This window comes from Triticum aestivum, chromosome 1A, assembly GCF_018294505.1.
Source record: "Triticum aestivum cultivar Chinese Spring chromosome 1A, IWGSC CS RefSeq v2.1, whole genome shotgun sequence".
NCBI lineage: Eukaryota > Viridiplantae > Streptophyta > Magnoliopsida > Poales > Poaceae > Triticum > Triticum aestivum.
In genome coordinates, this window is record NC_057794.1 from 276,119,760 (window position 1) to 276,145,106 (window position 25,347).

Below are 25,347 nucleotides of genomic sequence, written 5' to 3' on the forward strand. Positions count from 1 at the left end.
CATGCCGAACATCTAAGGCTGGTATTGACGAAACTTTGAGAGCATCGCCTTTATGCCAAATTCTCCAAATGTGAATTTTGGTTGCCAGAAGTGACCTACCTAGGCCATGTAATCTCTGGTAAGGGTATTGCTGTCAATACCGAGCGAGTTCAAGCCTTCCTTGATTGGACTCCACCTGAAATGGTCAAGCAAGTTCGCAGTTTCCTTGGCTTAGTGAGCGACTGTCGCCGCTTCATCGAGAATTTCTCCAAGGTTGCTAAACCTCTAACTGAACTCCTCAAGAAAGATAAAAAGTTCGAGTGGACCCCACAGTGCAAGTTCAGCTTTTAGGAACTGAAAAGACGCCTGACATCTGCTCCCGTACTGGTGCCACCAGATTTCTCCAAGGACTTTATTATCTATTGCGACGCCTCGCGACAAGGACTAGGTTGCATACTCATGCAAGATCGTCATGTGATTGCCTATGCTTCTTGACAGTTGTGTCCACATGAGGATAACTATCCCACACATGATCTAGAACATGCAGCTGTAGTCCATGCACTCAAAACCTGGAGGCATCACCTTCTCGGTAATCGTTGCGAAATTTACACCAATCACCAAAGTCTGAAATATATATTCACCCAACCAGATTTGAATCTCAGGCAAAGACATTGGGTCAAGTTGATCTCAGATTACAACTTAGGGATAACTTACACCCCGGGAAAAGCCAATGTTATGGCTGATGCACTAAGTCATAAATCCTATTGTAACAATCTGATGTTACAACAGGGTCAACCACTTCTCCATGAGGAATTTCAGAAGCTTAACCTTCACATTGTTTCTCGAGGATTCCTATCCACCCTGGTGGCTGATACGTCCATTTTGCATCATGCTTTTATATCAATATTTATTGCATTATGGGCTATTATTTCACATTATGTCACAATACTTATGGCTATTCTCTCTTATTTTACAAGGTTTACATAAGGAGGGAAAATGCCGGCAGCTGGAATTCTGGGCTGGAAAAGGAGCAAATATTAGAGACCTATTCTGCACAACTCCAAAAGTCCTGAAACTCCACGGAACACCTTATAATAAATAATGAAAAATCCTCGCCAAAGATGAAGACCAGGGGGCCCACACCCTTCTCACGAGGGTGGGGGGCGCCCCCCTAGGGCGCGCCCCCCTGCCTCGTGGGCCCCCTGGTGGCTCTCCAATGACCATCTTCTCCTATATGAAGTCTTTCATCGAGAAAAAAATAGGAAGCAACCTTTTGGGATGAAACTCCGCCACCACGAGGCGGAACCTTGGCGGATCCAATCTAGAGCTCCGGCAGAGCTGTTCTACCGAGGAAACTTCCCTCCCGGAGGGGGAAATCATCGCCATCGTCATCACCAACACTCCTCTCATCGGGAGAGGGCAATCTCCATCAGCATCTTCATCAGCACCATCTCATCTCAAAACCCTAGTTCATCTCTTGTATCCAATTCTTGTCTCCAAGTCCGGGATTGGTGCTAGTAGGTTGCTAGTAGTGTTAATTACTCCTTGTAGTTGATTCTAGTTGGTTTAATTGGTGGAAGATCATATGTTCAGATCCTTTATGCATATTAATACCCCTCTGATTATGAACATGTTTATGATTTGTGAGTAGTTACGTTTGTTCCTGAGGACAAGGGAGAAGTCTTGCTATTAGTAGTCATGTGAATTTGGTATTCGTTTGATATTTTGATGTGATGTATGTTGTCTAGCCTCTAGTGGTGTTATGTGAACGTCGACTACATAACACTTCACCATTATTTGGGCCTAGAGGAAGGCATTGGGAAGTAATAAGTAGATGATGGGTTGCTAGAGTGACAGAAGCTTTAATCCTAGTTTATGCATTGCTTCGTAAGGGGCTGATTTGGATCCATATGTTTCATGCTATGGTTAGGTTTACCTTAATACTTTTGTTGTAGTTGCGGATGCTTGCAATAGAGGTTAATCATAAGTGGGATGCTTGTTCAAGTAAGAACAACACCCAAGCACTGGTCCACCCACATATCAAATTATCAAAGTACCGAACGCGAATCATATGAACATGATGAAAACTAGCTTGACGATATTCCCATGTGTCCTCGGGAGCGCTTTTCCTTATATAAGAGTTTGTCCATGCTTGTCCTTTTCTACAAAAAGGATTGGGCCACCTTGTTGCACTTTATTTACTTTTGTTACTTGTTTCTCATTACAAATTATCTCATTACAAAACTATCTGTTACCACTTATTTCAGTACTTGTAGAGAATACCTTACTGAAAACCGTTTATCATTTCCTTCTGCTCCGCGTTGGGTTCGACACTCTTACTTATCGAAAGGACTATGATAGTCCCCTATACTTGTGGGTCATCAGTGGCGAAACCTACCCTTACAGATCAGATCATCAAAGCACAGAAGGTAGATCCGGGAATCTCCCGTATTAAGACAAACATTAAGAAAGGAGTCGCGAATTGTGTCTCCATTGATGATCAAGGTGTCGTATTCTTTGGAAACCGCTTAGTGGTTCCCAAGGCACGAAACCGGAGGCGGCTGATTCTTAAGGAAGCTCATGAATGCCCTCTCACCATTCATCCTGGTAGTACTAAAATGTATCAAGACCTACGCCAAAGGTTTTGGTGGACTAGGATGAAGAGAGAAATTGCTCAATACATTGCTAGTTGCGACATCTATCATCGTGTTAAAGAAAACCATCAACGGCCTGTTGGCACCCGTCAAACTTCGGCTATTCCTGAATGGAAATGGGATAAAATCGGTATGGATTTCATTACCGGGTTTCCCAGGACCAAGAGAGGGAATAATGCTATCTCCGTCGTTGTCGATCGTTTTTCCAATGTAGCCCACTTCCTACCTGTTCGTGAGAGTATAACCACTAGCCAGCTAGCTGACCTGTACATCTCCTGAATAGTGTCTCTTCATGCTGTTCCATTGGAGATTAACTCAGACTGTGGAAGTCTCTTCACCTCTCGATTTTGGGAAAGTTTCCAAAATGCTATGGGAACTCGTCTCTCCTTTAGCACCGCCTTCCACCCCCAATCAAGTGGTCAAGTAGAACGAGTCAATCAAATTCCAGAGGACATGCTCCGAGCTTCTATCATCTCTTTCGGTATGTATTGGGAGAAATGCCTTCCATTCGCCAAGTTCGCTTATAACAATAGTTATCAAGCTAGCTTGGGCAAAGCTCCTTTCGAGGTTCTCTATGGACGAAAATGCCGAACGCCTCTTAACTGGTCAGAAACCGGGGAAAGACAACTCTTTGACCCGGATATGATTCAGGAAGCAGAAGAGAAGGTTCGCATTATTCGTGAGAAATTGAAAACAACCCAATCTTGTCAAAAGAGCCAATATGACCGCAAACATAAGCTCATGACTTATGGAGTCAGCAAGAAGACTTATGTCAGTGTCAAAACCGGTGGATCTCGGGTAGGGGGTCCCGAACTGTTCGTCTAGGTTGGATGGTAACAGGAGGCAGGGGACACGATGTTTTACCCAGGTTCGGGCCCTCTTGATGGAGGTAAAACCCTACGTCCTACTTGATTAATATTGATGATATGGGTAGTACAAGAGTAGATCTACCACGAGATCAGAGAGGCTAAACCCTAGAAGCTAGCCTATGGTATGATTGTTGTTCGTCCTATGGACTAAAACTCTCTGGTTTATATAGACATCGGAGAGGGCTAGGGTTACACAGAGTCGGTTACAATGGTAGGAGATCTACATATCCGTATCGCCAAGCTTGCCTTCCACGCCAAGGAAAGTCCCTTCCAGACACGGGACAAAGTCTTCAATCTTGTATCTTCATAGTACAGGAGTCCGGCCAAAGATATAGTTCGGCTACCCGGACACCCCCTAATCCAGGACTCCCTCAGTAGCCCCTGAACCAGGCTTTAATGACGACGAGTCCGGCGCACAGATTGTCTTCGGCATTGCAAGGCGGGTTCCTCCTCCAAGTACTTCATGGAAGATTTTGAACACAAAGGTAGTGTCCGGCTCTGCAAAATAAGTTTCCACATATTGCCATAGAGAGAATAATATTTACACAAATCTAATCTGCTGACGTATTCCGTAGCATGACATCACACCACGACCAAGTCTTTATTTGAATCGCTTTATTGTTCTACCTCAGCGCGTTTAGCAAGGTGGTTTCCTTGGCACGTCTTGTTAAAGCAGAGATCGTGTCCCCTTATTCCGGGATTCTCATCAATACGGGCGTGGGTAACCAAACCGCGCCATTGACTATGGCGCTTGGGAGATAAGCGAGTTTTACCAGGCTGGTGGGGGTGCATAGTCGCGTCCGCCCATATAAGGGGATAAGGATCCGCCTTTTCATCCATGCCTTCTTCCTCCTTTGCCTATCCATTTCCGCGCACTCGAGCTCCAGCGCCCAAGTCTGCATACCCCACCTCAACCTTCTCCAGCCATGTCCGGAGTAGGAGGCAAGTGGATGGTTTCCTCCGTCATGGAGGGACACATCAAAAGACTGAGGAAGGCCGGATACTTGTCTAACGACATTGCGCACCGGCTTCTCAAAGAGGGGCAGCTCATCCCCACCCCTAGGCCCCAGGAGAGGGTGGTGTTCCTCCACCATTTCCTCCGCGGACTAGGCTTCCCTCTCCACCCATTTGTCCAGGGGCTCATGTTCTACTATGGCGTGGATTTCCACGATCTGGCCCCGAACTTTGTCCTCAACATCTCGGTGTTTATCATCGTGTGCGAGGCTTTCTTCTGCATCCGCTCCCATTTCGGCCTATGGCTCAAGACTTTCAATGTCAAGCCGAAGGTGGTGCGCGGCACCCAAGCGGAGTGCGGATGCGCCATGGTGGGCAAGATGCCCAACGTCCTATGGTTCGAAGGCTCCTTTGTGGAGTCCCTAAAGGGGTGGCACTCAGGGTGGTTTTACATCACCGAGCCGCGTGACCTGGAATGGGTCGCAGCCCCCGAGTTACGATCCGGACACCCTACGTGGCTCGCCTCCTAGAAAGAGACGGGCATGTCGTGGGGTAAAAAAGGAGAGCTGACCGGACTCCAAACATGCGTCCAAACCCTGGTGGTCAGGAAGCTCAAACTTGTCAACGTAGTCCAGGTTATGCTCATCCGCCGGATCCTCCCGTGTCAACAACGGGCTTTCAACCTGTGGGAGTTCGACCCGGCGCGGCACCAAACTCTGAGCAGGCTCTTCGACACGACGTACGAAGATGCCTGGAAGGTGCTGTTCAAGGGCGCCGAGGCCCCCACATCCGCTACCGAGGATCGCGGATTCAGCACGCAGCGTCACGCTCGTGCGGTAAGCTGTTTTTACCTTTTAAAGGGTATTAGTTTTTCATAGTTTGACTCCATGCGGGATCTAAGCTCCCTTACCTTTGACAGGATTGGTAGGAGATGTCCAGACAGATCAACTGTCCGGCTCCTTTGCCCGAAGGCCCAGCGGATGCTCACTTGGCGAAGCTGCTGGTTCCGGCATCCTACATGGTGCCGGAGAAGAAGGCCAAGAAGAAGGCCACGGGGACTCGAAAGTGTGCCCGGCACCAGGAGGTGTCGGGTTCATCATCCGACGACTCTAAGGCGCACTCCTCCCATGAAGACGAGAAGGAGGAAGAAGAGACCTCTCCCCCTCCAGCGGGGGGAGGGAAGAAAAGGAAGGCCACCCCAACAAGGGAGGCCGAAGGGTCCAAGAGGGGGAAGACCCCTCCTCCGGACTACTCCACCAACACCGACGACGGCGAAGAGGAGTGGCCGCACAGGGCCAAGCCCCTGACGAGATCGTAAGTATCCGGATACCAGAGTGATTCATAGTATTCCCCCATTGCATAGTTTTTCCTTACGTCGAACATGATTGTGCAGTCCGCCCAAGGCCGGGCTCGACGAGTCGTCGAGCGGCTCCATGGATTCGTCGGATGTGAATTCGCTTCCGACGGCTTCCTCCCCCCACCCTACGGACGGCGCTGAGGTGGCGTCCCAACAGGTTCCAAGCCAGGAGGAGGTGGTCCTGGAGGCGCCGCAAGGCAACCTTCCAGACTCCAGGCGTAAAGGGGATAGAACCCCCAAGGGCTCCAAGTCCGTCCTTGAGCCGGACACCGCGCCGGAACCTTCAACGGTTCCGGACCCCGGTAGGCAGCCTCCTTCCAAGAGGAGCAAGCCTACCGAGATGGTGACCTCCGTCCAACCAGAGGCACCGCACAGTTTGCTGGAGATGCTTAACGGCGCCTCCATCGACGAGGAGCACCGCACTATTATGAGTGCGGTGATCCAGAAGGTTCAGTCCGCCAAGAGCGGACTGACTGAAGCCTGTGCCAGCCTTCTAACAGGCTTTGAGGTAAGTAAAGGATATGTAAAAATATTACCGCATAGATAGTGGCCCCTGATGCTCTATTCGGCATTCAGAAAGAAAAGCCGAATAGAGAATCTAATAACATTCGCAGGAGTCTAACATAATCAAGTCAATATGCGTATGCAGGCTTCACTGCTGGCCTCCGCCGCACTGACTGTGGAGGTGGATACGCTGAAGCAGAACCTCGAGCGGTCCGAGCAAGAGCTCGTCCTAGCCAAGCAGAAGCTCGAGGAGAAGGAAGGTAAGAAATACCTTATTAAAATATGTGAAAGGTGCAATTGCAAAAAGTGACAGGATTAACGCGGCTATTGTAGGGGCCACAACTGAGATGGTGACCCTTAAGCAAGCGCTGTCCGAGGCCGAAAAGAGGGCAGCCACGGAGCGCACCGAGCGGGAGAAGCATGAGACGCAGGTTGGCGAGGTGCGGCAAGAGCTCCAGGCTCTCATGAAAAAACATGAGAGTTTGGAGCTTGACTCGAAGACGCGAGAGTCTGAGCTCGCGGCGGCCATTGAAGATGCCAAGTCTGCCAAGGCCGAAGCCCAGAAGGTCCTCCAGGAGGTTGATGCAATAAAAAAGATAGCGGCGGGTAAGGCATTCTTTATGCAAAGCAAGCACGTAAAAGAGAATTACTTGTCACTTACCCGAATCCGGAGCTCTCCAGGAGCATTCGCAGACTTGCCCCGTAGCGTGTCAGATGCCGCCGCCTTCTACCGAGCCAAGGAGGGAAGCTCGACAGAGAAGGTGTTCTGGTCTCAGTATGCTGAGGCTGAACACCCGGTGCCCTTAAGCGACCAGCTGAAACAGCTGGTCGAGCTCCATAAGGTGGCCGAACAGGCCATGAAGGGCCTCATAGTCCGGCTGTGGCCTGGAGAGGCCATGCCTGGGAGCTACTTCGGGCTGGTGAGGCGGCTGGTGGAGGCCTGTCCAAGGCTCGAAGTCATCAAGCGCTCCGTATGCATCGAGGGTGCCCGCCTTGTGGCGGATGAATGTTCCATGAATGTAATTTTTCAGTGAACTCGCTCGTTTTATCCTATGCGCTGAAAACTTGTTCATGTGCACTAAGCAATGCTTTTTTAATTTAAAATATTACCTTTTGTGCGGCCGTTTATCAAATTTGAGAGATGGTGAGTCGTCGGCTTCTGCCCCCATGGCACGAGTGCTGGGGTGTTCGGGATAAACATGAGCACTCTTTTTCCCATTCTTGGGTCCTTCGAGGGAGGCGCTCAACACAACGAATAGGGCAATCGGACTATAATGCTTGAACATTCTCACTTAGCCATAGAATTCTATAATTTTAAATCTCGGCGAAGCCCCTAGTGTTCGGAAGACCGAGTTCGGGGCGCTATCAACGCCTATGCCAGACAAAGTCGACTCCTCGCTGTAAGCGGCATAAGTCTTTAGGGACTCGAAAACCTCTCGAACAGCGACCAACTCTCGCCTTATCATGACGGCCAGTTTTAGCTTTCTCTACTGAGGTGCTTAGCCCAGCTCAACTGGGGCACAATCACTGTAGTTCTCCTAGTGCTACCTTAGCCGATATAACGGAACGTAAGGTACCAAAACATAGGAGCCAGGCAAACCCAACTATTGACCCAAGACATGATTCGGAGCCGATGCATATAATGCTATAAGTTCGGGGTGCCGCACTTGTGAAAGTGTTCGGACTTCTCAAACCATGTTGTGGTGTACTTAAGCCCCTGGTGTATTGGCCGTACCAAAGTGTACGGGTGCAACATGTCATTAATGAACATATATTCGTAAAAAAGAGGTAATGCAATAATAGACGGAAGCTATGCATTGTTTATTTAAAAAAGCTTTGATCAAAGCAGAACGATACAAATAGTGCGATAAGCAAAAGATGGGACTATCAAATATGTCCTTTCCAGGGGCGAGCTGCGGAATGTTATGCGAAACAGGTATACTACTTGTTATAGAGACCACCTTAGGGTTCCATAGTGCAGCGTAGCTTTCTGCTTCCCTGGTTGTATCGTTTGTGCGGCAATTGTACTGCCGGACAAGCCTTCCGAAGAATGGAGTCCTGAAAATAATAGAAAATTTAAGAAATCGGCAGCCCCTAGTGCGGTTTAAGCCGCATTTCGGGCGTGCCGTGATGGTGCCCCTTCCCCTGTGCCCATGGTATTTCTAGAGCGTTGTTATGTATGCACAACACTGGTTTCGCAAGTTCGCGAGGGCTGGGGTTGGGGCCGCATTGCTACGCTTGCTCGGAACGTGCCAAGCGGTCTTGTTGTAGGTTACTCCGGGCGCGCTTGACGGTGTCCGGACGTTTAATGGCCGGACTGGAGAATTTCCTTGAGAGGCTGCTTTGTACTTCCGCTGCGATAGCCGCCGTATGCTCCTCTGTTCGAAGAGAGCGTTCGGTGTTTCCATTGACCGTGATGACTCCTCGAGGGCCTGGCATCTTGAGCTTGAGGTATGCGTAGTGCGGCACCACATTGAACTTGGCAAATGCAGTTTGCCCGAGCAGTGCGTGATAGCCACTACAGAACGGGACTATGTCGAAGATTAACTCCTCGCTTCGGAAATTATCCGGAGATCCGAAGACCACTTCAAGTGTAACTGAGCCTGTACAGTTGGCCTCTACACCTGGTATGACGCCTTTAAAGGTCGTTCTAGTAGGTTTAATCCTCGAGGGATCGATGCCCATTTTCCGCATTGTATCCTGGTAAAGCAGGTTCAGGATGGTGCCGCCGTCCATAAGGACTCTAGTGAGGTGAAATCCGTCAATAATTGGGTCTAGAACCAAAGCGGCGAATCTGCCATGACGGATGCTAGTGGGGTGGTCCCTTCGATCAAAAGTGATAGGGCAGGAAGACCATGGGTTGAACTTTGGGGCGACTGGCTCCATCGTGTATACGTCCCTTAGTGCACGCTTCCGCTCCCTCTTGGGGACGTGGGTGCGTATATCATGTTCACCATCCGCACTTGTGGGGGAAAGCCTTTCTGTCCACTGTTGTTCGGCGGCCGGGGCTCCTCCTCGTCATCGCTATGCAGCCCCTTGTCTTTGCTTTCGGCATTTAACTTGCCTGCTTGCTTGAACACCCAACAATTCCTGTTGGTGTGATTGGCTCGTTTTTCGGGGGTGCCATGTATCTGGCATGAGCGTTCAAGTATTCGGTCCAAACTGGACGGGCCCGGAGTATTTCTTTTGAATGCCTTTTTCCGCTGACCGGGTTTAGAGCCTCTGAATCCGGCATTAACTGTTGTATCCTCAGCATTGTCGCCGTTAATGCGGCGCTTTTGCTTGTTGCGACGTGACCTGCCACTGCTGTCCTTGGTATCTAAATTACTAGGGCTCTTGGTCATGTTATTGCTGCGAGCTAGCCAGCTGTCTTCTCCCGCGCAAAAGCGGGTCATAAGTGTCATGAGGGCTGCCATAGATTTCGGCTTTTCCTATCCTAGGTGCCGTGCAAGCCACTCATCGTGGATGTTATGCTTGAAGGCTGCTAGGGCATCTGCGTCCGGACAGTCGACGATTTGATTTTTCTTGGTTAGGAACCGTGTCCAGAATTGTCTGGCCGATTCCTTTGGCTGCTGAATTATGTGGCTTAGGTCATCGGCGTCTGGTGGTCGCACATAAGTGCCCTGGAAATTGTTGAGGAATGCGACTTCCAGGTCATCCCAATAACCAATTGATTCTGCTGGCAAGCTGTTAAGCCAATGTCGGGCTGGTCCTTTAAGCTTGAGGGGGAGGTATTTGATGGCGTGTAGGTCATCACCGTGGGCCATGTGGATATGAAGGAGATAGTCTTTGATCCATACCGCAGGATCTGTTGTGCCATCATATGATTCGATGTTCACGGGTTTGAAACCCTCGGGGATTTGATGATCCATTACTTCATTTGTGAAGCATAGTGGGTGTGCGGCGCCTCTGTATTGGGCTACATCATGACGCAGCTCAAACGAGCTTTGTCTACTATGTTCGGCCCGACCGGATTAACTGTATTCGGCGTGACGAGTACTGTCTCGTGCCGTGGGGCGCCCACGTGATCCATAGATCGATCTTGTTTGCCTTGCCTTGTCCTCCAATATATCTCGCAGGTCTGGCGCATTTTCCCATGCCTTGGTAGTTTTTGAGCGGCGCCAGGGTGCGGCTTGAGTGGAGGGCCGAGAGGCCTCTCTGTCGTGGCCACGGGGTGGCCGGTCGGCCGCATCATGCGTTGGTGATGTAGGTTTAGGTGCTTCCTCCTCTAATTGGGGTAGCAACCTGCGCTTTGGGTAGCTCTTGGAGGGGCGTTCGAGTTCATACTCTTCGGCCGCAAGGACTTCAGTCCATCTGTCGGCTAGCAAATCTTGATCAGCTCTAAGTTGTTGCTGTTTTTTCTTGAGGCTGCTCGCCGTGGCCATAAGCCTACGTTTGAAACGCTCTTGTTCGAGGGGATCCTCCGGCACGACAAATTCGTCGTCGTCGAGGCTTGCCTCCTCTTCAGAGGGAGGCATATAATTATCGTCCTCGACCTCTCTGTCTGCCGCTCTCTCATGAGGGTTGGCTTCTCTATCCTCTTGTGCTAAATCTTGCTGGAGGTGGTTGTCTTCGGCACTGTCCGGGGTGTTATTATCCCCCATGCCGGAATCACCGTTTTTTTTGGCGGGATTTAGAGCGGCGCCGCTGACGCTGGCGCTTAGGCTGCTTCTTGGAGGGGTCATCCTTCGCTGTTCCATCACCATTGCCTTCTTTTGGGGTGTCCACCATGTATATATCATACGACGAGGTGGCTTTCTAGTGCCCTATAGGCGCTGGTTCTTGATCGTTTCCTGCATCGGCATCCATACCATCGATGTCTTCGGAGTCAAAGTCGAGCATGTCGGTTAAATCATCGACAGTGGCTACGAAGTGGGTGGTGGGTGGGCTTTGAATTTCTTCAACATCCGCATCCCAACCTTGCTGACCATAGTACGACCAGGGCTCTCCTGACAAAGAGATAGAATTTAGTGAATTCAGAATATCACCGAAGGGCGAGTGCTGAAAGATGTCCGCGGCGGTGAACTCCATGATCGGCGCCCAATCGGGTTCGATCGGTCGGGGTGCAGAGGGCTCGGAGTCTGGAGAGGAGTACAGCTCCATGGAGTCACGGGCTTCGCAGAGAATAGCGATGGTGTTCGGCTTGATCACCGTAGAGATTGCAGCCCCCGAGGCGGTGTCTAACCACCCATCCTCGGTTGGTGTGATCGGCTCCGAGCTAGGGGTTGGAGCGGACACAGGTGTGGCCTCCAGGGCACTGTTCGGCGGCAGAGCTAAATCATGCCCATCATGACAGTGTGGAGCGCTCGGCTGTGGCTCGAATCCGTCGAAGATCAAGTCTCCGCGGATGTCGGCCGTGTAGTTCAAACTTCCAAATCTGACCTGATGGCCAGGGGCGTAGCTTTCGATCTGCTCCAGATGACCAAGCAAATTGGCCCGCAGTGCAAAGCCGACGAATACGAAGATCTGTTCGGGGAGAAAAGTCTCACCCTGGATCGCATCGCTGTTGATGATCGGAGAAGCCATCGGGCCTAAAAGTGACGACACAGAGGAACTCTCAATGAAAGCACCAATGTCGGTGTCAAAACCAGCGGATCTTGGGTAGGGGGTCCCGAACTGTGCGTCTAGGCCGGTTGGTAACAGGAGGCAGGGGACACGATGTTTTACCCAGGTTCGGGCCCTCTTGATGGAGGTAAAACCCTACGTCCTGCTTGATTAATATTGATGATAAGGGTAGTACAAGAGTAGATCTACCATGAGATCAGAGAGGCTAAACCCTAGAAGCTAGCCTATGGTATGATTGTTGTTCGTCCTGCGGACTAAAACTCTCCAGTTTATATAGACACCAGAGAGGGCTAGGGTTACACAGAGTCGGTTACAATGGTAGGAGATCTACATATCCGTATCGCCAAGCTTGCCTTCCACGCCAAGGAAAGTCCCTTCCGGACATGGGACGAAGTCTTCAATCTTGTATCTTCATAGTCCAGGAGTCCGACCGAAGATATAGTCCGGCTATCCGGACACCCCCTAATCCAGGACTCCCTCAGCTTACCTTCGGGTTACTCCTTTGAAGGGAACCTATCGTTTCGATATCGAAGGAAAATTGGTTCCTCGTTACGTTGGACCCTTTCACATTCTTGCCAAACGAGGAGAAGTTGCCTACCAATTGGAACTACCTCCGCATCTTTCCAGAGTTCACGGATCCTATCAGTGGAGTGGACCACGAAACGCTTGATCTCCAAGATAATCTCACATATCGGGAATATTCCGTTCGTATCCTTGATCAAGCCAAGCGTACCACTCGACGCCATAACATCAAGTTTCTCAAGGTTCAATGGTCACACCATTCCGAGAAAGAAGCCACTTGGGAAAGGGAGGATCGTCTTCGACTTGAGTACCCCTCCTTCTTCCCGCCGGACCCTAAATCTCGGGACGAGATTCTTTTGAGTGGGGATGAGTTGTCACATCCTAGCTAGTTCATGCATTAGAGTGTTGCATCATGTTTACTTTATCAGAAACTTGGAAATGGGGGATGACAGAACACCCAACACCCCGTGATAACAACTAGGGTTTACTAAAAATATTTTCAATGAACCTGAAATGCCCTTCTAAAATGTTCATCATATTTGCCTTGGTCCTAAACCTCTGACAAAAATGATGCACAAATTTCTAGGTCATCCTAAGGTCACTAGATTAAATCTTTAGCTATTTGAATTTGGGAATTTAAATTCTAATAAATATTTTAAATGCTCAAATAATCCTAAACTAAAATGATCCATGTTGGACTTATTCCAAACAATGGCCATGTGAAGTTTGGTGATTTTTGAAAGTGCCTAACTATTTTTAGAAATGCCACAAACTTACAGAAATAAAAGAAAACAGAAAATAAAAGGAAAACTACTTACCTGGCTGCAACCCACCAACCGACCCACCTGGCGGCCTAGCACTGTGATGGCCCGTGCCAGCCAGCTGCTTCCTCCCGCCAGGCAGGCAGGCAGGAGGTGACGCCGGTGCGCGAGAGCTCGCCATCACGCCACCTGCTTGCCACCCAAGCCCGTGGACACCTGGGCGAGCTCCACATCACCGCCTCGACCTCCCGGACACCTCGCTCACTCCTCGGTCTCTTTCCCTCGCCCTCTCCTCGCCATGGCCGACGCTGCCTTGCCCGCGCCGTTGTAGTTCTGGCGTCCACTGTCGTCCCCGCGCCGCGCTGCTGTGTCCAAGAGCTTCGCCGTCCTCCTCTCCGTCGAGCAGGCCGAGCCCCGAGCGCTCACCTGCCCTGGAGCCACCGCAACAACCTCGCCCGACCTCGCCGTCGCCGGAGATCCCCTTCCCCGTCACTAGTGCTCTAGCTCATTCCCAACCTCGCCATCTGCTCTGCCGTGATCGCCGTGAGCTCAGCTACCTACCCATCCTCTCCGTTTGCCTTCTCGAGCATAGCAGCGACCGCACCAAGCTCGGCCGCACCCGCCGCTGCCACCACACGTCGCCGTCGTGGCCACAGCCACGTTGGCTCGCAACCGAGCACATCATCATCTTCACCGCACTCGCAGGAGCCCGTAGCACCCTCGCATGCTCCTCGCCATGCCTCCTAGCGACTAGTTCGACCTCGCCCGAACTCCGGCAGCCGCAACGCTCGTCGCCAGCGACGTTTCCGGCCACCCCAGCTCCACCCACTGCCACCACTCAACACAGCTTGCTCCCAGCTACGCGTAGGAGGCCTCCGCCGTCCAGTTGGTCGTCGGAGTGCAAAACCCGCACTGCCCCGCGGCGTCTGGCCACGCCGGCGGCTAAACGTCGGCGAGTTTGACTCAGCTGACTCGGTTTGACCTCGGGTGGGCCCAGTTTGACCCTCCAGGGTCACTGACGTGTGGGCCATGCCCCTGTTTAGTTTAGTGTTAGATTAGTTAACACTAATTATTTTAGTTAATGGGTTGACTCACTGACATGTGGGCCCAGGCCCTAACTAACCTAGATTAGTGCTAACCTAACACTAACTAACTCTGTTAGTTAGTTTGTACACTGACAGACGGGACCCACTGGTCAGGTTTGACCTGGGCTGGCGGCTTTGACATGCTGACGTCACCCTGATGCATTGCTGACGCAATAAGTATTTACTAGAATTATTCTTATATAGGAAATTCCAGAAAATGTTCTAAACTTAAAAAATTCATAGAAATTAATCTGTAACTCCAAATGCAAAGATTTATATATGAAATTTGATCCGAAAAATTCAATCTTTCCATCTATAATGGTTCCATGCATGACAGAACACTTTAACCTTGTTGTTTAAGTGAAACAAGCTAATGCACTTATATGACTTAATAACATGAGCTTCCATTTGAATCTTTGATTCAAATAGACTCAAACCAACATGTTTTACAATCCATTAGCCAAGACACACCATATTGCCATGTCATGGCATGCATCATATTGTTGCATATTGCCATGTGATGATTGTGTTCTATGGTGTCTTTCGTGGTAGGTTCTACCTCCGAGGATACCTTCAAATATCCGACTGAAGGGCAGTACCCTACTGCTACTCCATCAGGCAAGCAGCCCCATTGATCATATCGATACAATCCCATGTTCTCGCTCCTACTCTCATTTACTGCATTTAAGACAACAACGTTTCAAACTGTTGTGTGCCGCGGTAGTTGAACCATTTTCCTCTGCATGACCTGTCATTGCCACAGTAACTAGATGAAACCCACTAGCATGTGTAGGAGTTGATTGAGCCATGTATGTGTTTCCTACCTTGCTATGCCCGCTATGCTTAGAGTTGTGTCAGGTCTGGTTCATCTGGGTGATGGGCTAGAGTGAAATTAATATGTCGGTAATGCGAGTGATGTGTTGAACATGATTTGGTAAAGGTATCGATGAGAGGCCATGTAGGAATACATGGTGGGTTGTTTCATTGGAGCCATCCTTAAACACCGAGATCTGTATGTGTGATTCAAGAACCAGCTACTACCATGCATTGGGCCCGAAACCAATGGACCCTCTTGGCTTCTTAACAACCCTAGCTCTCTGTCCAGGAGCTGCAACTAGTTTCTGGTGTTTATAGGATATGTGTTGGCGGCCGTGCGTAGCGCTGACCCTAGGGGTGGGCTATGATGCGGTAGATACACCGTGGCCGGGTATGCCGGGCGCCCGTTTGGCGTCTCGGGACCCTGTACACATTGTTCGGGGCCGTATGTGGAAACCTCGGCCGGACTCCCTGCGGATGGAACCTGGATAGGCGATAGACCTGGACTAGAGACTTGAGTGTTTAGGTAGGCCGTGGACGACACCCTCGTTGGGCTTCCGCTTGAAGGTTCCCGAGTACATATCGTGTAAACAACGATAAATGGTGAGAGCGTGTATGAAGAAGTACACCCCTGCAGGGTTAACATCATCTATTCGAATAGCCGCGTCCGCGGTAAAGGACTAATTGGTTGCCTATACAGTTCATAGACAAGTTAATGGTTACTACTAAAAGACTCAAGATAAGTGTGAGTACCGCGGATGGCCCTCTCGTAGGATGACGAGGGAGGATCCATGGTGGAGTATTGTGATGGTGTTTAGTGGACTCGTGTGCGCAAAACATTTACAAGTGGTGTCTTGTAGGATATCTTAGCCAAGAGTCAAAGCTGGCTTGCTGCTATAACTCCACTACCTTCTTGAGAATGAGCATGTATAGTAGGATATGTTGTAAGACTTGCTGAGTACCTTTGTACTCATGTTGCTTTAATTACTGTTTCAGACGACAACACCGCCCCCTCCGACGGGTTTTACATAGATCTCGACGTCGATGAGTGACTTGCCACCCAGGTGGTGATTCCGAGCCATGGATGGCCCTATGTAGATAGACAGGCTTCGTTAAGCCTTCTTTCTTTCTAGTGCCTATACTCAGACTAGTTTGCTTCCGCATGTGCTTGTATGTTTGTATGAGTTGAGTGTCGGGTCATGTGACCCCTACCTGTATGAACATGTTATGTATGGCTCTCTGGAGCCTTTAAATAAAGTACTTTGAGTTGTAGAGTTTTGTTGTGATGCCATGTTGTATTTACCCATATCGAGCATATTGTGTGTATGATTGAAATGCTTGGTATGTGTGGGATCCGACAATCTAGTTGTTTATCCTTGGTAGCTTCTCTTATGGGGAAATGTAGTCTAGTGCTTCCATGATCCATAGTAGTCTGCTACAGCCCGGTTCACCGGAGTCCTGTTAGCCCAACACTACTGCTCCGGAACACTTGACCGGCCGGCATGTGTTTCACTTTGTTCCTGTGTCTGTCCCTTCGGGGAAATGTCACGCGGTGACATCCGGAGTCCTGCCTAGCCTGCTACAGCCCGGGTTCCCGGAGTCCTGTTAGCCCAGTGCTACAGCCCGGATTCACACGCTGCTGACCGACATGCTCGATGTTGATTCATGTATGCATGTCCCCGTAAGTTTGTGCCGCTTAGGGTTCACGGCTAGCCATGTCGGCCCGGGTTCTCTGTCACATGGATGCTAGCGACACTATCATATACATGAGCCAAAAGGCGCAAATAGTCCCAGGCCATGGTAAGGCGACACCCGTGGGAATACCGTGCGTGAGGCCGCAAAGTGATATGAGGTGTTACAGGCTAGGTCGGTGTGACTTAGAATCGGGGTCCTGACATCAACATGTATTCTATTTCGTAGCTAGCAATTTGGAATGTATCCATGTAAGTGACAAATGTATAAAGTACTTCACACTAACAACATGGAGTGCACTAATTAATGTTTACATATGAATTGCAAAAGCAATGCATTGTCTGCATTTCAAACCGCTCTCAGGGGCAGTTCTTTTGGCGGCTTAAAAGATAAGCCGCCTCTTCCTCAGCTTTTCCCATAAGCTACCTTCCTCATTCATTGGGGCTTCTGAACTAGTTATGGGATTACTAATCTAGAAGCCTTAACAAATTTTGGAAGCGGCTTATTTTTTAAGTTGGGAAGAGGCAACTTATTTTTTAAGCTGCCCAAAAGAACTGACCCTCAATCAATGGATCAATAATATGAAATAAACACATCCACATGCTAGAATTCAATAGAGTATGGGTGTCTGATAGACCGATTTTCGTTGATACGCAAATTGCAAAATTCATGATCTCATCCAAAAATAATAATGCCATTTATATTTTAATTTAATGCGTAGAACCGCCTTTTACACGTAGATGCACTATGCCTCGGCCCGTTCTAACACAAGCACTATATCTCTCTCTATCTAACACATAAGTTCACACACTTTATACATCGACATTTTTCTCTCACACATGCTCACAATCTCTCCCGAGCTGTCGGGGTGTGTCTCACCCACACACTCTCTATATATCTCCCTCTCTTTTTCTGACTTCTATGTACCACTCTTTTCACTAATCTCAGTTGGAAAACACTATTTCTCTCACATGCATATATACACACACGCACGGTCTCTATTATCCCTCTATACGCACATATATGTGCCTACGTGTCTCCTGCACGCACATTATCTTTAGGCCTCTCTCGCACACATCCACCCATGGACACACCTCTCTCTTAGTAGTTGGCAAATATGATTCCATCAGATCATTCGGTAGGATATCCCTGACTGTTAGGCTGGTTAGTAATATGAGGCAAAGTTTTACCTAAGTCCGGGCCCTTGCAGTTGAGGAAAAAGCCTACTCTTGGTATTGTATATTTGTGATAGGGGTGTGTACAAAGTACACGTGAATACCAGGCATTGTGTGTGTCTGTATACTATCAACGAACTAGCCCCCGGGCTTCTATAACATACTCGGGGCCTAGGGTTACAAATCATATATAGTCGGCTTATCATCAGTGGGGATAGAGTCCTCCACGACTCTGGTAGCTTCATCTTGTACGCCGAGTCCTCCACATGGGTCTTCGTATAATGCGTCTCGGTCCAATCTATGTGGCACAGGATGGAACCGACCCATGAGTCCTCAGTTGACCCACCACAACTAAAAATGACGTGCCCACCACACCACACACGCAATCGCACACAAACTATCTCTCGTCCCTCTAAAAGTATGCATGCCCCTAACACATTCACGTGTGACGGTCACTGTATTTCAAGCGAAAGCACTATACGGTCACTGGACTTTAGAATATGCTCATTACGGTCACCGTATACATTCTCGTGGTCATCATACGGTATCTAGCTCACGATACGTCTCCGTATTTTGTTGATGACACTGATGGACATTGTATTTGATGCGTGCTCCGTATTTTGTTGACGACACTTACAGTCATTGTATTTGAAGCGAAAGCACGATATGGTCACTGGACGTCAGAATAAGCTCATCACGGTCACCACATACATTTTGTGGTGCTACTACTAAGCAACCTGTGGTTGGATGGTTAGGAGGACAGTGGTTTCCCGAGCCCACCAATGTTATAGTCCCGGTGCTCGCATTTATCCTAGATTAATTTCAGTATTTTGGCGATGTGCGTTCAGTGGGAGGAGACGTTCCCCTCGACCATGAGGCACCTATGGTGACTTCGTAAAATGTCAAGATCATATGCTGGCTCACTCTCTCCAAGGTGCTGATAGGGGTAGGGTCTGCGTGGTTGCGCTTATAGAGATGAGTGTTTGCACGTATATATGAGCGCTTGCATCCGTACCATGTTAAAAAATACATGTCGTGATTATACAGTCACTGGCTCACCCGTAAACTCTGTATTCACGATCAATTGACAAGTCAAACGTTCCACATGGCGCAACTAGTGTTGCATCATCGGCAGGCGTAACCGTGGGGCCCACCTGTCAGCGCGCATATGAAAGAAAGAAATGGTAGTTTGAGTATGTACTGTGTTAATAAAATACATTTTATGGTGATCATACGGCCAGTGGCTCACCATGCAACTCCGTAATCTATTGATGACACGATCAATTGACCAGTCAAACGGTCCACATTCAGCATCGCACATTACCATAGGGCCCACTCGCCAGCGCGTATATGAAAGACAGAAATGGTAATAAATTAGTGGTCGGTGGGGATTCGAAGTCATGAGACCTCTGGCTGGCAGTCGCCGGCGGTGGGGGCGCGGTGATTGGGCGGTGGCGTGAGGATCGCCGGAGAAAAATCTCGACGGAGGGGGAATAGAGGGATAGTCAGGCCGGCGGCGGACCGATGGTGGGGTGTGGTTTCTGGGCGGGCGGGGTGGTGAGGCGGCGGGGGCCAGCGGTTCGGCCGGTGGTGGCTGGTGGCTCAGGGGGTGGAGGTTGAAGATGAACTGCAGGCCCTTGATTTCGTATCCAACGGCTAGAAAATCGACTGACCAGATATGAAAAAGTCAGTCGAATGATGTGTAGCCCCACCCCGCACGTAGACATGCGTGCACACAACACTCGCACGAACACACGCATGCATGCGGGCATACAACACTGACGCACACACACACGCACACACTCATAAACACACGCACGCATGCAGGCCTGCAACACTGACACGTACACATGCACTCACGAACACACGGGCGCATGATAACTCACAAGTATAGGGGATCACAATAGTTTTCGATAAGTAAGAGTGTTGAACCCAACGACGAGCTAAAGGTAGAACAAATATTCCCTCAAGTTCTATCGACCACCGATACAACTCTACGCATGCTTGACGTTCGCTTTACCTAGAACAAGTATGAAACTAGAAGTATTTTGTAGGTGTTTTTGGATAGGTTTGCAAGATAATGAAGAGCAAGTAAATAAAAAGTAGGGTCTGTTTAGATAAAGACACAACTAAATTAGTTTTAGTAGAGAGCTTTTTGTTATGAGAAGTTATTTGTCCCTAGGCAATCGATAACTAGACCGGTAATCATTATTGCAATTTTATATGAGGGAGAGGCATAAGCTAACATACTTTCTCTACTTGGATCATATGCACTTATGATTGGAACTCTAGAAAGCATCCACAACTACTAAAGATCATTAAGGTAAAACCCAATCATAGCATTAAAGCATCAAGTCCTCTTTATCCCATACGCAACAACCCCCTTACTCGGGTTTGTGTTTCAGTCACTCACGCAACCCACTATAAGCGAATCATGAACATATTGCAACACCCTACAGTGGGGATCCCTCACGCTTGCGCGACACGGAGAGCACCATAGCACAACACCAATAATAAAACATGCAACTCAAACCAATCTTGATCATCAAATAGCCCATAGGACAAAACAGATCTACTCAAACATCATAGGATAGCCATACATCATTGGGAAGTAATATATAGCGTTGAGCACCATGTTTAAGTACAGATTACAACGGATAAGAGAGAGGTTACACCGCTGCATAGAGGGGGGAAGAGTTGGTGATGATGGCGGTGAAATTGTTGGAGAAGATTGTGATGATGATGATGGCCCCCGGTGGTGCCACCGGAAGCGAGGGAGAGAGAGCCCCCTCCTTCTTCTTCTTCCTTGACCTCCTCCCTAGGTGGGAGAAGGTTTTCCCCTCTGGTCCTTGGTCTCCATGGCATGAGAGGGGTGAGAGCCCCTCCAAGATTGGATCTGTCTCTCTCTGTTTTTGCGTTGTCAGATTCTACCATTTCACCGTTTCTTATATTCTGGGAGATCTGTAACTCCGATTGGGCTGAAATTTTAACACGATCTCTATCCGGATATTAGCTTTCTTGCGGAGAAATAAGGGCATCAACCACCTTACAGGCTGGCCACGAGGGTCAGGGGTGCGCCCCCTGCCTTGTGGCCCCCTCGGGCATCGTCTCGCGTGGATTTTTCTTCCCAGAAATCATATATATTCCAAAAAAATCCCCGTCAGTTTTTATCCCGTTTGGACTCCGTTTGATATAGATATTCTGCGAAACAAAAAACATGCAACAAATAGGAACTGGCACTGGGCACTGGATCAATATGTTAGTCCCAAAAATAGTATAAAAAGTTGCCAAAAGTATATGAAAGTTGTAGAATATTGGCATGGAACAATCAAAAATTATAGATACGACGGAGACATATCAGCATCCCCAAGCTTAGTTCCTGCTCTTCCTCGAGTAGGTAAATGATAAAAAATATAATTTTTGATGTGGAATCCTACCTAGCATAATCTTGATCATGTATCTAATCATGGCATGAATATTAAGACACGAGTGATTCAAAGCAATAGTCTATCATTTAACATAAAAACAATAATACTTCAAGCCTACTAATAAAGCAATCATGTATTTTCAAAATAACATGGCCAAAGAAAGTTATCCCTACAAAATCATATAGTCTAGCTATGCTCCATCTTCACCACACAAAATATTCACATCATGCACAACCCCGATGACAAGCCAAGCAATTGTTTCATACTTTTGGCATTCTCAAACCTTTTCAACTTTCACGCAATACATGAGCGTGAGCCATGGACATAGCACTATAGGTGGAATAGAATGGTGGTTGTGGAGAAGACAAAAAGGAGAAGATAGTCTCACATCAACTAGGCGTATCAATGGGCTATGGAGATGCCCATCAATAGATATCAATGTGAGTGAGTAGGGATTGCCATGAAACGGATGCACTAGAGCTATAAGTGTATGAAAGCTCAAACTGAAACTAAGTGGGTGTGCATCCAACTTGCTTGCTCATGAAGACCTCAGGCGTTTGAGGAAGCCCGCCATCGGAATATACAAGCCAAGTTCCATAATGAAGATTCCCACTAGTATATGAAAGTGATAACTCAAGAGACTCTCTATATGAAGAACATGGTGCTACTTTGAAGCACAAGTGTGGTAAAAGGATAGTAACATTGCCCCTTCTCTCTTTTTCTCTCATTTTATTTATTTATTTATTTATTTTATATTTTGGTGGGCTTATTTGCCCTCTTTTTTTATTTGGGCTTCTTTGGTCTCTTTTATTTATTTTTAAAGTCCGGAGTCTCATCCCGACTTGTGGGGGAATCATAGTCTCCATCATCCTTTCCTCACTGGGGCAATGCTCTAATAATGATGATCATCACACTTTTATTTACTTACAACTCGATATTACAACTCGATACTAGAACAAAGATATGACTCTATACGAATGCCTCCGGCGGTGTACCGGGATGTGCAATGATCTAGTGTAGCAATGGCATAAAAAAATGGACAAGCCATGAAAACATCATGCTAGCTATCTTATGATCATGCAAAGCAATATGACAATGATGCTCAAGTCATGTATATGATGATGATGGAAGTTGCATGGCAATATATCTCAGAATGGCTATGGAAATGCCATGATAGGTAGGTATGGTGGATGTTTTGAGGAAGGTATATGGTGGGTTTATGGTACCGGCGAAAGTTGCGCGGTACTAGAGAGGCTAGCAATGGTGGAATGGTGAGAGTGCGTATAATCCATGGACTCAACATTAGTCATAAAGAACTCACATACTTATTGCAAAAATCTATTAGTCATTTAAACAAAGTACTACGCGCATGCTCCTAGGGGGATAGATTGGTAGGAAAAGAACATCGCTCGTCCCCGACCGCCACTCATAAGGAAGATAATCAATAAATACCTCATGCTCCGACTTCATTACATAACGGTTCACCATACGTGCATGCTACGAGAATCACAAACCTCAACACAAGTATTTCTACCAATCCACAACTACCCACTAGCATGACTCTAATATCACCATATTTATATCACAAAACTATTGCGAGGAATCAAACATATCATATTCAATGATCTACAAGTTTTATGTAGGATTTTATGACTAACCATGTGAATGACCAGTTCCTGTCATCTCTCTAAATAGATATAAGTGAAGCAAGAGAGTTTAATTCATTCTACAAAAGATATGCCCGTGCTCTAACAAATATAAGTGAAGCAAAAGAGCATTCTACAAATGGCGGTTTTCTATGTAAAGAGAATCAGGCAATCCAAACTTCAAATGATATAAGTGAAGCACATGAAGCATTCTATAAAGCCATACTCAAAATATATAAGTGAAGTGCATAGAGAATTCTATAAATAAACCAAGGACTATCTCATACCAGCATGGTGCATAAAAGAAAAATGAAAACTAAATGCAAAATACGCTCCAAGATTGCACATATCGCATGAACGAAACGAATCCGAAAACATACTGATACTTGTTGAAGAAAGAGGGGATGCCTTCCGGGGCATCCCCAAGCTTAGACGCTTGAGTCTCCTTGAATATTTACATGGGGTTTCTTGGGCATCCCCAAGCTTGAGCTCTTTCCTCTCTTCCTTCTTCTCACATCGAGACCTTCTCGATCATCGAACACTTCATCCACACAAAACTTCAACAGAAAACTCGGTAAGATCCGTTAGTATAATAAAGCAAATTACTACTCTAAGTACTGTTGCAAACCAATTCATATTTTGTTTTTGCATTGTGTCTACTGTAATATAACTTTTCCATGGCTTAATCCACTGATATAAATTGATAGTTTCATCAAAACAAGCAAACTATGCATCAAAAATAGAATCTGTCAAAAACAGAACAGTCTGTTGAAATCTGAACATTCACCATACTTCTGATACTTGAAAAATTCTACCAAAATTATGAAAAATAAAAAAATTTCATATAAAGACAATGCAAAAAGAATCAGAACCATTTGACGTTCCAGCTAAAAACGTAAAATCGTGCACTACAGACAAAGTTTCTGTCCTGCACCGTACAGACCATCAAGCAAATGTAAACATCCTAAAGGCAAACCTTGGCACATTATTTTTATAATACAATGGAATTGTAAAAGGGGATAATTATTTTTGTTGAAAAGTTTCTGTAATCAAGATTCACAAAGTTTCAGTGAGCATGAACAAAGTTCAAGGAGCTCTCCCACTTCAACAATGCTTGTCTTTCTCACTTTCACTTTCCTTTTTGAAAAAGTTTTGGGTTCCCCTATTTATTTTTGTTTTTTTAAACTATATGAAAGCACTCAACAGAAATAAATGACTCTCTAAACTTCCGGGTTGTCTCCCTGGCAGCGCTTTCTTTAAAGCCATTAAGCTAGGCATATAGTGCTCAAGTAATGGATCCACCCGGATCCCAAGGTATATCAAAGCCAATTTTAATTAACAATGATTTGTAATTTAGTAGTGAGCACAAAGTAACATATATCATGCAACAATGAAGTCTAACTCTCTTCCTATGCATCGCCATGTCATAAAAGAACAATTCATGCACACATAGTAAAGGCCAATGCATAGTATAAATAGTCTCTTGCAATTTTATCATGTGGGAAGCATAGAGAGGTGGAGATATAGTTACTCTCTCATAATAATTGCAAGTAGGAGAAGAAAGCACATGCATATTATATTCATCAAAATCATCATGTGTAACGGTAAAAGGCAACCCATCAATATAATCCTTAATAAGGGCAAACTTCACTGATATAGTGTAGTCGGGAGAATTCAAAAAGATAATATGACTATCATGTGCGGGTGCAATAGTAACAATTTCATGTTTAACATAAGGAACTATAGCAAGTTCATCTCCATAAGCATAATTCATATTGGCATCTTGGCCACAAGCATAGCAATCATCATCAAAAAGGGATATTTCAAGAGAATCAACGGGATCATAATAGTCATCATAGCAATCATCCTTCGGTAAGCACGAAGGGAAATTAAACAATGTATGAGTTGAAGAGATACTCTCATTAGAAGGTGGGCACGGGTGATCAATCCGCTCTTCCTCCTTTTGTTCTTCGCTCTCTTCCTCATCTTTTTCATCCAATGAGCTCACAGTTTCATCAATTTGTTCTTCCATAGACTCCTGCAAAATATTATTCTCTTCTTGGACAGCGGAGACTTTCTCAATAAGTGCATTAATATCGTAATTGTATTCATAATTCTCATAACAATATTTAAGGATAGCTAAATTTTCAGGTCTATAAACCGAATCATCAAAGTCTTCAAACTCTTTAAACATAGATTCAATTTCATAAGCACCCATAAGATCAACAAATTCTTCTATTTGTTCCACATCATAGTAATCATATATACCATTAGCATAAGAAGCTAAGGTTTTATTATCATTAAATTCGCATAAAAATGGAAGGTGTGGAGCCCTTATCC